We start from the raw sequence: 15,164 nt of genomic DNA, 5'->3' as shown, positions 1-15,164 counted from the left end.
ACCGTACCTTGTGGCATCTATACCCTGAGTTTAAGTTACCCTGACACCAAGTTATTATTGAAGGAGAGCACAGAACTATAACTATACTTGCATGCGGCTGTGCTGGGTATCAATAATAGACCAAACAGATGCCGTTGAATTGCAAAGTGAGATTTCGCATGATGAACGTGAGAGGAGGAGTGGGGGATGCTTTGCAAAGCAGGCTGCGGTCCCTGTTGTGAATGCATAAGCAAGGAGGACACGAATTTGAGGCAAACAATGAAATGATGCAAAGGCAGTGTGAGGAACAGCATTAGCAAAGCCATATCCCTGATTTAGACACCAGCATAATGAAGGATATAAAATGTTCCATGGGGAACCCCAACAGGTCCCAGAGGTATCCTGCACTGGGACATGGAGAAGGGGCATTAAGGAGGATTAGCAGATTAATTGAGCATGTAACTTGAACTTAATTTCGAGGTAGCATTAAGATGGAGCAGACATCCATTTTCCATTGCCCTGATTCCTTGTGTAATATTCCCCACTTTGTTCCCTGGGCCCCCATTATTATTTTTCCTCCAGTCCTTATTTTGCCATCTTAAATGGGACTGAATGCTTTGCAGAGATAAGAATTTTTGCCCCAAATTACCCGAAGCTACCGTTGTCAAGAACAGCTCGTGCTACCAAAACTAAATCATTTAATTTAGCCGTGCATTTTTTAAGAGTGCATGGGGTGCTAACAAGGTCATTGTTTAGTAATGTGCTGTTGTAGATATATCCCCTTCTCCGTGTATTTCTTAAGGAACCTCTACATGATACATAGAGTCTTAGAATTGCAGGGGCTCGTCCACTCCAATCGTCTGTGATGCAGGAAGTGCATAAAGCATAAATATGGGCCATGGGCCAGTTTCCAGAGCCTTCGTTGCAGTCCTCACCCCCAGACTGGAGCAGAATCCAACATTCTGCCGTCAAGATGCTGATGGACTACATATCCCATGGCCCATGCTGGCTACGGTTGATGGGAGCTGGAGTTCAGTAACAGTGGTAGCATTTTGGCTCTCATTTTTCAGTGGTGCCCTGTGTGATGTAGTTGATTAAGGAAAACAGATTTGCAGAGAGAGAGAGAGAGAGAGAGAGAGAGAGAGAGAGAGAGAGAGAGAGACTATCTTAGGCAATATTGCATAACTATAACTATACTTGCATGCGGCTGTAGAACCATAAAGTTGGAAGGGAAGTCGGGTCACAAAGTGTTGGACATGACTAAACGACTAAACAACAACCAAATCTTAGTGTTGGAAGGGACCCTAAGGGTCTTCTAGTTCAACCCCCTGCAATTCAGGAATTTTCATGAGGAACTTTAATAATAATAATAATAATAATAATAATAATAATAATAATAATAATAATAATAATAATTTATTATTATTTATACCCCACCCATCTGGCTGAGTTTCCCCAGTCACTTTGGGTGATTTCCAATCGAGTGTTAAAAATAATACAGCATTAAATATTAAAAACTTCCCTAAACAGGGCTGCCTTCAGATGTCTTTTAAAGAGAAGATAGCTGCTTATTTCCTTCACATCTGAAGGGAGTGTGTTCCACAGGGCGGGTGGCACTACCGAGAAGGCCCTCTGCCTGGTTCCCTGTAACCTCACTTCTCGCAATGAGGGAACTGCCAGAAGGCCCTCAGCACTGGATCTCAGGCTGAATGATGGGGGTGGAGACGCTTTATGACCAAGGACATTTAGGGCTTTAAAGGTCAGCACCAACACTTTGAATTGTGCTCAGAAACGTACTGGGAGCCAATGCAGATCTCTCAGGACCAGTGTTATGTAGTCTCAGTGGTTGCTCCCAGTCACCCGTCTAGCTGCCGCGTTCTGGATTAATTGTAGTTTCCAGGTCACCTTCAAAGGTAGCTCCACATAGAGTGCATTGCAGTAGTCCAAGATGGAGATAACTAGAGCACGTACCACTCTGGCGAGACAGTCCGCGGGCAGGTAGGGTCTCAGCCTGCATACCAGGTGGAGCTGATAGACAGCCGCCCTGGACACAGAATTGACCTGCGCCTCCATGGACAGCTGTGAGTCCAAAATGACTCCCAGGCTGCACACCTGGTCCTTCAGGGGCACAGTTATCCTATTCAGGACCAGGGAGTCCTCCACACCTGCCCGCCCCCTGTCCCCCAAAAACAGTACTTCTGTCTTGTCAGGATTCAACCTCAATCTGTTAGCCACCACCCATCCTCCAACCACCTCCAGGCACTCACACAGGACTTTCACCGCCTTCACTTGTTCTGAATTAAAAGAGAGGTAGAACTTAGAAATGAACTTAAGATTTCAAAAACAAGAGAGAGAGAAAATGGAAAAATGGAAAGACCCAGAAATTGACTGACTTGCTCATCCCTACCACCACCACTGGGTGGAAGGACTGGATGACCTTCAGAATCGCTTCCAGCTTTACAATTCTATGAAACAGAAGAGTGGGGGTTGGAGAAAGGGCAGGAAGAAGAGAGTTTTTCCTCTTATTATAAAGCCTCTCACTAGCAAACAACCACTTTCGTTCACAGAGTATCACTGGAAGTTTACAGCACCCCACAACCCACAAACCGAAGAGAAAGAAACTGCAACCCAACGGCGGATTGGTGAGCTCCTAAAACAGGGCCGTCTGGATTGAAATTCGCCGCAAGCTTTGTTTTCCTGCTCAAGGTAATCTCTGGTTTTACTTGAGAACTTTGATAAGGTGTCTAATTGCATCTGGAGAAGCCCTTAGGTATCCCAGAAATCAATTTGCCTCCCTTTTGGTATCGACCGGGGTCTGCCTGCAGATATTTTCTCACGATCCAGGATCCCAGCGAAGACTAAGAGGTTCCCATAGATAACAGAAACTCCCTTCTCTGCGCTTTCCCTGATTTAGCTTCTTCTTCTTCTCCCCCTCTTCCCAGGGCCAGTTTCTTTGCCTTCTTTGAATTATTGATTGACAGACTCAAGTGGCGCTGCCTCCAGCGCTCGCACACTTAACAGGTTTGGAGGGGTGGAAAGCCATTAGACTGTAATGGTTTCCCAGTTTCTCAAATGCACCCTGGTGGGTTACACAGCCTATTTGTAAATCAATGAATTAATTATTGTGCGGAGAAGCACCGGGAGTGCAGTGCTTTGCAACAGAGACCATAGGGTGCCCATGGAAACGGTGCCAATCGACATCTCCACACGCCTTCCAAACACTCCCTTGACACGTTGGGCTGATAGCTTTTGTTTCAGCTGCTTGCTGCCTCTGGCCAGCCTAGAGGACATTTCACACACCACACAAACCCATGGCTGGGTTATGTCTCTCCGTGCTGTGGGAATCTCATGATGGAGCCCATAATCGGTGCTGGTCGCCGAAAGACTTTTATTACAACACTGAAAGGATGAAACGTCAGCCTTTCAGAAGCATAAAGGTAGCCCATGTGGTGCTCTTCAGATGCTGCAGACTACAATACCCATTGTCCATGGCCATTGCCCATGCTGACTGTGGATGATTGAAGTTGTAGTCCAAAGCAGCCGGCGTACACCAGGTTGACCCCCCTGCAATAACACAATGGGTGGAAGAAAGAACCTCCCTATATATCCTGTACAGATGTCACTGGCAAAGAGATATCTAACAGAGCATATGGGCGGCTTCCAACAAAATATTAAAATACAGTAATGCATCAAACATTAAAAGCTTCCTTAAACAGGGCTGCCTTCAGATGTCTTCTAAAACTCTGGTAGTTGTTGTTCTCTTTGACATCTGGGGTGAGGGCATTCCACAGGGCGGGTGCTACTCCCGCGAAGGCCCTCTGCCTGGTTCCCTGTAACTTGGCTTCTCGGAGTGAGAGAACTGCCAGAAGGTCATTGGCGCTGGACCTCAGTGTCCGGGCTGAGCAGTGGTGGTGGAGACACTCCTTCAGGTATACTTGACTGAGGCCGTTTAGGGCTTTAAAGGTCAGCACCAACTTTGAATTGTGCTCAGAAATGTACTGAGAGCCAATGTAGGTCTTTCAAGACCTGTGTTATGTGGTCTCGGCGGTCACTCCCAGTCACCAGTCTAGCTGCCACATTCTGGATTAGTTGTACTTTCTGGGTCACCTTCAAAGGTAGCCCCAAGTAGAGCGCATTGCAGTAGTCCAAGCGGGAGATAACCAGAGCGTGCACCACTCTGGCGAGGCAATCCGTGGGCAGATAGGGTCTCAGCCTGCGTCCCAGATGGAGCTGGTAAATAGCTGCCCCAGACACAGAATTGACTTGCACCTCCATGTACAGCTGTGAGTCCAAAATGACTCCCAGGCTGCGCACCTGGTCCTTCAGGGGTAAAGTTACCCCATTCAGGACCAGGGAGTCCTTCACACCCGTCTGCCTCCTGTCCCCCCAAAACAGTACTTCTGTCTTGTCAGGATTCAACCTCAATCTGTTAGCCACCATCCATCCTCCAACTGCCTCCAGGCACTCACACAGGACCTTCACCTCACATATGCCTACCAGGGAGTCAGTTCCATTGAGCTCAGTTGACACCTGTTTCTTAGTAGATATGCAAAGGCTTCATATCACCATGAAATCATTCTATGCTGGTAGGGAGTGACTGGTGCTGCCTGGGAATTTGCAGAAACCAAATATATTGTGGTTTTTAAAATGTACAGTGTAATTTATGAGTTTGGCCTCATCAAAGCAAAAATCAATGAAGTCATGTCAATGCCATATTTTGGTTTGCCATCTTGATTGTCTAAAAGGTTGACAATGACTGCCACCCCCACTTCAGGAACCCCTGTGTATAGTTCAGTGACAATATCTCCAGAGGCAGACAAACCTTTAGAGAACTGGCAGGAGGACAGATAGACAAACCACTTTCCAAAATACAGTACATTTTTGGACGTCCTGCTTTATTCTCCTAATATGGAACAAAATCTTAAATAGCAGGTCTCCTTGGGCAACAGTGTAGGCTGCATGGAGGCAACCTTTGTTTACAACCAAGGTGAGAGAAAGGAAATTCGAGTGATTCTCAGGGATAAATGGTAATTCTCTTTTGCATACCTAATCTTGATGCTGGTTTATTTTCCCCAGCCAAAGCCTAATAACATAAGGGTCGAGAGACAAGGCAAATGCAAATGTTACACACACACACACACACACACACACACACACACACAAAGCCTGAACTGACTACCAGCACAGCAAAATCCTCCTTTTTAAGACCCCTCTGCGACTTTGCTATTGTTCCTGTGCTATATCTTTCTGCACCATTTTGTGCATTTTTCCTGGGTCTTAGACTCATGAAAAGGAGGGGGGGAGCCCCAATGTAGAATAAGCTTCTTATTCGTTGCAATGGGACCTCATCTAGTAAAAATAATTAGACCTGCAGGGAACTGTTCCTGTGTGTTGCCAGCACCAGCCGGCGAACCCCTCAAAGCATGCCAGTTTTAGCTCAGAGGTTTACTGATGTTCTCCCAGTAGGGCTGTTCCTCATCGCGAAACCTGAATATTGCTGTAGACCTTTCATGCCTTGAAGAGGAAGACTTGACAAAAGGGATTTTAAGATTCTAGGTCAGGGAAGAAGAAAAGGCTGACGTATGAAAGGATAGCAGAATTACCAGAGGTTGGGTGGGAGGCATGGCACAGCAATAGTAAAGGTGCAGAGGATGTTAAGTCCCCCCCCCTCCCAATGTTGGGGGGGGAGAATTTCAGGACGTGAAGATTTTACATACCTCTGCATGACAAACCTCCTTCTTTCCCACTGTAATAAAATAAAATAGAACTGAGCACCATCAGCATACTGGCGATGGGAGTTAAAGTCCAATGGCAGCGCTACAGGTCCAGTATCCCTGAATATCCCTGATGGGATCACAGGTCCCATCCCTGAAGTGGAAGGAGTTTGTAATTTCAGTGGACCCTACCAAGAAGAGCCACATCTAATATCCACCCATTTTTAAAGATGGGGGGGTGGGCAATATCTCTTTCCTCCACTCCCCATTGTTGGAAGTCAGTTCATGTAAGTTTCAAAAACAATACCAGCTTGATTTGTTAGCAAATCAATCAATAGCAATTCTGATTCTGCATCGCAGACCCCAACCAGCCTACAAAGATAATGGGATGCAAAACTTCTTAATGCAATCTTCTTTATGAAATCCCTGGAGAAAATTATTTGTAGGGTATGTTTTTTGTTTTTTTGTTTTCTTGTTTTTTGCACCAAGCAAACCAAGAAGCAAGTGAATACAGAAAAGAAATCCTTTGAAATGACTCACTGAAAATGCAATAAGCAGACCGTGATGGCCTGGGATTTGGACTCAGAGGCCGAACCTGAAGAATCCCAGCCTGCACAAGAGTCCCCGCCTCCAGAACCAGCTGAGCCGAGGCTGGGGCCTGAGCCTGAAGGGTCCTCACCTGTGCTGGATCCTCAGGTACAGGCATCAGCTGAGTCTTCTCTGGCCCCTGAGGTGATGGAGGACCCATTGCTTGCAGGTGCTCCTCTCCCAGCCCCATCAGGGGAGCTGAGGTTGCCTCTGCGTCCGGTAACCCTCCAGCCTCTCCTGAGCTGCAGAGGCTCAGGACAGAGAGGCGGAGGGAACTAAGTTCCTGCAGGAGGAGTGCTCGCCTCCAGGCCAGGAGAGGCGAGTCACCTGTGGACCGGGTCCGCCCTATGCCTCGGGGCAGATAAAAGCCAGCCAGCCCCAGTCCCAAGTTGTGGGAGCAACATTGTTGGTAGCCTGTTCCTGCCTGCACCCTGTCCTGCTCTTCTGCCAGAGTTCCTGACCTTGCCTGACTCCCTGCCTTGGACCCTGCCTCACCTTTGATGGACAGCCTCCATACCAGACCCTCGACCTCGGACTGGACTCAGACCTCGCCACACGGTTGACCCTCGGGACCAGCCCACAGACCTTTGCAAAACAAAAACAAATCCTGTCAATAGAGTTTGAGGTTGAGATTAATTTTCTAAACTTATTTTATAAAGGGTAGGTGCCGACCATCAATAATACCTTAATGGAGTGGAGAAAAGATGTGAGTTGACATGTGTTTGATGGCTCATGATTTCTGGAGGATATTCGGACATTAAAGTTTAGAGAAGGAAATGCTGAAATCCAGGTAGCTATGATACGATAATCTTTATTATCATTGTCCCATAGAGAACAACGAAATTAAGGCAGCTGCTGGGGCGTAGCTAGCTGCCCGGGCACTTGGGGTAGCAGGGGCGGAGCAGCTGCCCATGTGGGGAGGGCGAGCCACCCACGGGGGCACCGCAGCTATCTGCCCCAGGGGCGGTGCAGTGAGCTGCCCACGGTGTCCGCCTGGTGGACACAAGACCCAATCTGCCATTTCGGGCAGCGCAGGGGCCCCAAGCCACCATGTCACACCCAGAGGCATGTGGCTCAGGAGCACTACAGGCCAGGCCCCGCGGTAAGTGTCAACCCCTGCAGTGGGCCATTTCATCACCCTCCCTCAAGGATGACATCTGGGGCAGACCTCCCCCTTCCTACACCCCTGGCAGCTGCTGCACCTATGTTCCCTTTGGTGTGCTGTAGTCTGGTATATATATAGATTCTGGGACGCGGGTGGCACTGTGGTCTAAACCACTGAGCCTCTTGGGCTTGCCAGTCAGAAGGTCAGTGGTTTGAATCCCCGCAACAGGGTGAGCTCCCGTTGCTCTGTCCCAGCTCCTGCCAACCGAGCAGTTTGAAAGCACACCAGTGCAAGTAGATAAATAGGTACCGCTGTGACAGGAAGGTAAACAGCATTTCCATGCACTCTGGCTTCCGTCACGGTGTTCCGTTGTGCCATAAGCAGTTTAGTCATGCTGGGCACATGACCCGGAAAGCTGTCTGTGGACAAATGCCAGCATTGGAATGCAGAAATAAATTTTTTTCTCATATGTGGTAGGGATGTAGAGAAGTTAAAAAAAATTGGGAAATGATATATAATGAATCGAAGAAAATGTTTAAAATGACATTTGCAAAAAAAAAACCCAGAAGCATTTTTGTTAGGGATTGTAGGGCAAGACCTGCCAAGGAAAATAAGAAACCTATTTATGTATGCTACAACAGCAGCAAGAGTCTTGATAGCACAAGGATGGAAGAATGAGGAAACCCTGACAAAAGAACAGTGGCAAGAGAAATTGATGAACTATGCAGAACTGGCCAAATTGACATACAAATTGCGAGACAAGGACAACTGTGACTTCAAGGAGGAATGGGAACTTTTCGCAAATTATTTTAAAATACAACAAAATGAACTGGACTCCTTGGCAGGTTTTAAATAAACATACACAAATTTGTTGTTGATAACATGATGGACAGATATGTAAGGATATATATACAATTTTATAATATGCAGAGAAAATATGTGCAGCGAAATCAGGGAGAGGAGCTGAAGGAAGTCTTGGGGGAGGGGGGAAATAAGGGGGGAAATTATGTCGGTGATTAGTATATGGTTTGATCATTTGTTATGTGGAAATTGAGCAATAAAAAATATTTTTAAAAATGAATAGTCTGATAAGATTGCTAGATGACAGAACAAAGAAACTTAAAGTTTATTAGTCCTGGCAAACAAAGTCATTCTGAGTAGCAGCTTCACGGGTTCACCAGGAAGTGAACAAATGGAAGGTCTAAAGCTAATCAGGAGGAAAGCCTGAGAAAGCCGCCCATGGGGGGGCAGAGGCGGGGTGAGGCACCCATGGTCCGCGGTGCACCGTGGGGCCTCCAGAGTCTGCCTGCCTCCTCCCACTCAGCCGCCCTACAGCTAGAGAGGAGGCAGTGGGAGAACCGTTGGGGCAGCGTGGAGCCTGCATGCGCCCAAGCCACCGCATCTCTCCCAGGAGAGACGCATGGCTAAGGCGCACTGAAGGCCCCGCAGTGAGTGCCACCCAGCATTTTGTCACCCCCACAGTGGTGACACCCGGGGCTGCCCGCACCCACCGCACCCCCTTTCCTCCGCCCCTGCCGGGAAGCAAATCTACAGGCAGCTGCTCAATAAGGATGCGTCCTAGGAAAGGGGGCAATTGGCAGGCCCCCAGTTGGCTCCAGCCCACCGGCCGGCAGCCAGGCGATCTCCGGTCCTTGGATCAGCATGTAACTGCGACTCAAGCTTCAGAAGCCTTCAGAAGCTGAGCACAGAAGCCATCAGAGATAAGAACTCTTCACAACAGAAGGGCAGATAGAGGCTGTGTAGAGCATATTTGTTGTTCTTGTTGTTGTTGTTTAGTCGTTTAGTCGTCTCCGACTCTTCGTGACCCCATGGACCAGGGCACGCCAGGCACTTCTGTCTTCCACTGCCTCCCACAGTTTGGTCAAACTCATGCTGGTAGATACAAGAACACTAGCCAACCATCTCGTCCTCTGTCGTCCCCTTCTCCTTGTGCCCTCCATCTTCCCCAACATCAGGGTCTTTTCCAGGGAGTCTTCTCTTCTCATGAGGTGGCCAAAGTATTGGAGTCTCAGCTTCAGGATCTAGCCTTCCAGTGAGCACTCAGGGCTGATTTCCTTCAGAATGGATAGGTTTGATCTTCTTGCAGTCCATGGGACTCTCAAGAGTCTCCTCCAGCACCATAATTCAAAAGCATCAATTCTTTGGCGATCAGCCTTCTTGATGGTCCAGCTCTCACTTCCATACATCACTACGGGGAAAACCATAGCTTTTACTATACGGGCCTTTGTTGACAAGGTGATGTCTCTACTTTTTAAGATGCTGCCTTGGTTTATTTACAGGCATTTTATTCAGCATCAGAACAAAGGGGAAAACATGTCTTCTCCCCTTCATGTCCAAGCAAGCAGCATAAGCAAAAGCTATACACACAACGGAAGTTCCCAGCAAGCTGTGCTGGAATGTAAACAGACATGTGACATACAACAACTCCACATATCTGTTTAGGTGAAACGGAATATCGTAACAGCCCACACCCACTGCACCCCTCTTCTTCCGCCCCTGCCAAGAAGCAAATCTACAAGCAGCTGCTCAGTAAGGAACCAGTAAGGAAAGATCAGGTTGCCTCTCTGGCATACGGCTTCCTTTTGAAGAGTGTTTTGCCAGTACACAGATGTGCATTGGTATTGGTTCCAGCTGGTGTGCCAGCTATGGTCCTTTCTGGGAAGAGATAGCTTGGCTGCATTTTTGAACACTTTCCAAGAAATGAAGACAAGTTAAATGGGATTGCACAGAGGATCCCAGGTCTCTGCCTTCCTCCACCTTCCATCCCAGTGAACGCAGCAAGTTTGGGGGGAATGGGATATCAACTCCATCGTGTTAACAAGTGCGCTATATGATTTATTTGCTAGACATGGTATGTTTCCTACAATGTCTCCTTTTGTTTTTTCTCGTGTTAAGATGTGGGTAGTTTTACAGGAACACTTTTGAGCTTCGAACAGTCATTTATAAGCTACTTACATTATAAGCTACATTCTGTAACTTGGAGGGTAGCTGAGAGAACAGCCGCTTGGCTTCTCTGAGCAACTTCTGGAAAACTAATCCTATATAATGGAATGAAATGCCTCCCTTGGTGGGAACATTTTCCCAACCCGTTTTCTTCGTTTAGGCGAGGTCACTCTGCCAAATCTCTCTCTCTCCTCTCTCTCTTTCTCACACACTAAGCCAACCAAATGGCATTATGACTATTTCAAACAATTTCAACACATTGGGAGCAGGAATGGGCAAATCTGCCAATTCTGGTTTCTCTCTGTTTTTCTTTTTTTTCCACTTGATGTTCAAATTCTCTCTGTATCCACCTCTGTTTGTGGTTTATTTATTTTTTTAAGTCCTTTTGATAATACACCAGCATTTTAGCGCAAAGTTCTCCCAATGTGCACATTTTTTCTATGGAATGGTTTTGATCTATGGGCTACTTTTAAAACGAGGCTGCATTTAAATTGCATTATACCTGTATTTTAAATTGGTTGCTTTTTCCCCCTATTACAGTGGTACCTCGGTTAAGTACTTAATTCGTTCCAGAGGTCTGTACTTAACCTGAAACTGTTCTTAACCTGAAGCACCACTTTAGCTAATGGGGTCTCCCACTGCTGCTGCGCCGCTGGAGCACAATTTCTGTTCTCATCCTGAAGAAAGTTCTTAACCCGAGGTACTATTTCTGGCTTAGTGGAGTCTGTAACCTGAAGCGTCTGTAACCCGAGGTACCACTGTATGTTTTCATTGTAATTTTACTGGTGTTAGCTGCCCTGAGCCTGGCTCTGGCTGGGGAGGGCAGCGTATAAATAAAATTTATTATTATTATTAACCCTGTGATTATGAGTCTCATGGCTCTGCCAACACAGCTATCCCAGCTTTAATGAATCAACTCTTCCCCCATCCCAAACTGGGAGTCCCTTCTCATTTTCTTTGCCTCCCTTGGTTTGGAAAGTTTGGAGGAAGGACCGCCATCAGAGGTAACAAGGCAAAAAGGAAACCCACCACCTGCAGAAACAAGAGCCGAGGTGTACTTTGCGCCGATTCCGTGCCCAAGTTCAAAATTGGAAGTGTCAGAAAGAGAGTGACACCTAAGGGCCCTCTCTGTGTTTGTGTGTGTTGCCAGTCCTTTCAAAACATTGATCCTAATGGCTACAGATGGCACCCACCAGTTTTTCACAGCTCCCTACCCCAGAAGCAGATGTCTTTGTTACGCGCAACACGGCCGCGTGCAAGAAAAATGTGACAGGAAGCAGAGGTACAGGGGAACGGCATCTCTCCCCCTCCCTCCTCTCTCATTGCTCACAGACACACACATACTTTTCCGAACTCGGTGTGCCTGGCAAGGCTGTGTTTTCGCTCCAGGCGCTGGACTCCCACACGATGCCTCTTTGAAGAGCAGCAGGCAGCTCGCTAACTGGCCCTGGACGGGTGTTACAAATGGATTAGCTACTTCTAGGCTCAATTCTGTGCAAGAATTGGAACTCATCTCACACCAGTGGGGCTCTTGGGAATAGAGGGTGCTGTTTTTCTCCCTCCCTCGCTCTCTCTCTGCTAATGTCTCTCAGGATTTCCACCAGCAAGAGAAGAGCAGCAGGGACTGCTTTTATTTCATGCTAACTAAATGCCCAGAAAATAAAGGGAGGTGGGGGTGAAAGCACTCGGATCTCTCTTTCCAGGAAAACCTATCAGTCTCTTTCTCACTTTCCTTCCTTCCTTCACAGTTCATCTCCTGGTGCTGAGAGTCAACTCTTAGTTCAAATGCTAAACTTGCTTTTTTTGGGGGGGGGTATAGTGCATACAGGTGCTCAGAGCACCTCATGTGCATTAGCTATTCACTTAAAAGGCACCCTAGGGTACTTTTAAAAGGGGGGGGACAAAAAATTCAAGACAGGCTTACAAAGGAATGAATAGAAATACAGGCACCGCCATTAAATGGTTCATAAAAGCCAGTCATGAAAACAACAAACGTACTGTACACAGGTAGCACCCCCTTGATCAACAGCAGGGGTGGGGGTGGGCCTTTTCCACCCCAAATGCCACATGGCAGTGGTGGGCGGAGCCAGAGGCAAAAGTGGGCGGAGTGACAAATGCAAATGTCACCTTTGTCCCAAACGCTGTATAAAAAATTTACACATCACTTGGGAAGACAGGCAAACTAATACCAGTGTACTGGAATAAGCAAAGATCACCAGTGTTGAAGCAATGATTCTTCAACATCAACTTCGTTGGACTGGTCATGTTGTGCGGATGCCTGATGATCATTTTCCAAAGCAACTACTCTATTCCGAACTTAAAAATGGAAAGCATAATGTTGGTGGTCAACAAAAGAGGTTTAAAGTCTGTCTCAAGGCAAATTTTTTAAAATGTCATATAAACACCAACAATTGGGAAACACTGGCCTGCGAGCGCTCCAGTTGGAGAACAGCCTTTACCAAAGGTGTCATGGGCTTTGAAGACACTCGAACTCAGGATGCAAGGGAGAAACATGCTAAGAGGAAGGCATGCTTGGCAAATCTACACTGTGATCAACTCCTGCCCGGAAACCAATGTCCCCACTGTGGAAGGACGTGTGGATCCAGAATTGGCCTCCACAGTCACTTATGGACTCATTGTTAAAACTGTGTTTATGGAAGACAATCTTACCTGGCTATGAGTGATCGCCAAAGAAGAAAGAAGAAGATTTGACACCCGCTCATGCAGCCCTCTCTAGGCTCTATCCAGACAAGATGGCTTCAAAGCTCAAGGACATGTTACAGCTGGGTGGGGGGAGCTGGGCTAGTGAGAGGCATGGTCTACAGAGAAGAGGGTGGCCCTGGGGGGAATTCTGTGGGTTAGAGAGTGTTAGGATATTTCCATTCCACCTTAAAAGGGAGCAGGCTTTGAGAGTCACAGAGTCTGTGTATTTCCTGTTCACAGGATGTTTATGTTTTCTGTTGCTTTCGTTTCTCTGTGTGTCTGGAGACACTGAAGCAGGCAGTCATGTCTTTCTTTGTTCTGATCAACGCTGAATAAAACTTGTAAATAATGCTCTCCTGAGTGCGACTTTTGCTGTGAATTATCTGCTGATAGAGTGTTCATGAGCTCTGGAATGTGGCAAGATATTTCCTAGAAACTCATGTCGCTAATTGCTGATACTGCGTGCCTACGGGAGATCGATGGATCGTCCGGCAGACGGCTTGGGGCCATGATGGACTTTGTCTCCGTGGCAGTATCCCAACAGAGAGGTCTGGAGGCGTGCATTTGACCACTGAGCCTGAGACTCCCCATCTCCCTGCTTCGAAGCTTTAAAGGTTAGCACCAGAGTTAATTCTTACAACAGGACCGTCATGTGATTCACTATTATGCTATGTGCTGTTTTGCACATGGAGGAATGGTGCAGAGAGAAATCGAGCCAGCCTAGGGTCAGTGTATTCCTGGCAGAGGCGAAACGCAAACCAGACACTTCCCAGTCCATAGAGCAGTAACTCAGCTGCTACGCTGCATAAACTCTAGCCCTACTCCTAAGCAAGCAAAGAATTATGGTGCCACAAAGGTTGCAAAGGCTTTAAAAGCCCAGGTATGTGTATTGCAAGTGATGCATCCTAAAATGACCCGAATCAGAATATTTCTCTTCATGTAAAGCTCTCTTGCTAGCAAGCGGCACTTAAAGAGACTTTCTCGCGTTTCAAATAATTAGCTGTCCCATGAACACAAGAAGCTGCCGTTGTCGTGTCAGATCACGGCCACAGCATGCATTTAAAGCGTTATGAGACTACAGTGGTACCTCGGGTTAAGTATTTAATTTGTTCCAGAGGTCCGCTCTTAACCTGAAACTGTTCTTAACCTGAAGCACCACTTTAGCTAATGGGGCCTCCTGCTGCTGCTGTGCCACCGCCACGCGATTTCTGTTCATCCTGAAGCAAAGTTCTTAACCCGAGGTACTATTTCTGGGTTAGCGGAGTCTGTAACCTGAAGTGTATGTAACCCAAGGTACCACTGTACTTTGAACAGCAATGGCTGCCCCTAAAGAATTATGGGAACTGTAGTTCTCTTTAACTAGGCTGATTAATATTCTGCAGCCTTTTAAATGTGGGAGGCAGAGTTATTGCTTTGTTGTTTCTGTTAACTATCATCTATTACAGTGTTTTTCAACCACTGTTCCGCGGCACACTAGTGTGCCGCGAGATGTTGCCTGGTGTGCCGTAGGAAACAATTTTTAAAAGTCAAATTTTCGCCCACTAGGTGGGCGCCGGACTGTGTCCACCCTATTTTCCATCCGTCCTGGGTGGGGATCAGATCGGATGGGATCGGAAGAGAGCGGACAGGGGGTCCGCTCTCATCCGATTCCCCATAGAGAGCAGCGGGGCTCTGACATCTCCCTCTCCGCACACAGTGGTGGTGTGCCTCGTGATTTTTTTCATGAAAAAGTGTGCCTTTGCCCAAAAAAGGTTGAAAAACACTGATCTATTAACTTATTTGTGCTTTCATCTTGTATTTTTATCTTGTGAGGTCTTATATAAATCTAATAAATAAAGAAATAGTTTGTTAAGGCTGCTGAGAGATGTTCAGAGAGGCCTATTCTCCCCGACCCCCAGGTCTACAATTCCCAGAGTGGCATAACAATCGACTCGTCTCCCCAGGGAACTATATCTCTCTGTCCAGAATGAAGGCAAAAGGTTTGAAAGCACAGCAGCCAAGCCCATGGGGTATTTGGGGAAGGGCGGCACCCAGGAAACATTTCTCTGTGACCCAATATATACTGTGCTGTGTAAAGCAAAGGGATCAGATGCAGCTGGTGTTCTGGAACC

At 47.1% G+C, this 15,164-nt stretch overlaps 1 long non-coding RNA gene across 1 annotated transcript; it reads left to right on the top strand.

Annotated features, from left to right (window-relative positions):
* Positions 1-2,535: 2,535 nt before the first annotated feature.
* LOC309531279 lies at positions 2,536-10,061 on the top strand. Its single transcript, XR_014219190.1, has 3 exons — positions 2,536-2,685; positions 6,941-7,071; positions 9,687-10,061. It is a non-coding gene; the product is annotated as an uncharacterized lncRNA (long non-coding RNA).
* The last annotated feature ends 5,103 nt before the right edge of the window (positions 10,062-15,164 follow it).

Source organism: Podarcis vaucheri, assembly GCF_965113315.1.
Source record: "Podarcis vaucheri genome assembly, chromosome: 1".
Taxonomy (NCBI): Eukaryota; Metazoa; Chordata; class Lepidosauria; order Squamata; family Lacertidae; genus Podarcis; species Podarcis vaucheri.
The sequence above is the reverse complement of the archived record's forward strand: the minus strand, read 5'-3'. Positions and strand labels throughout refer to the sequence as shown.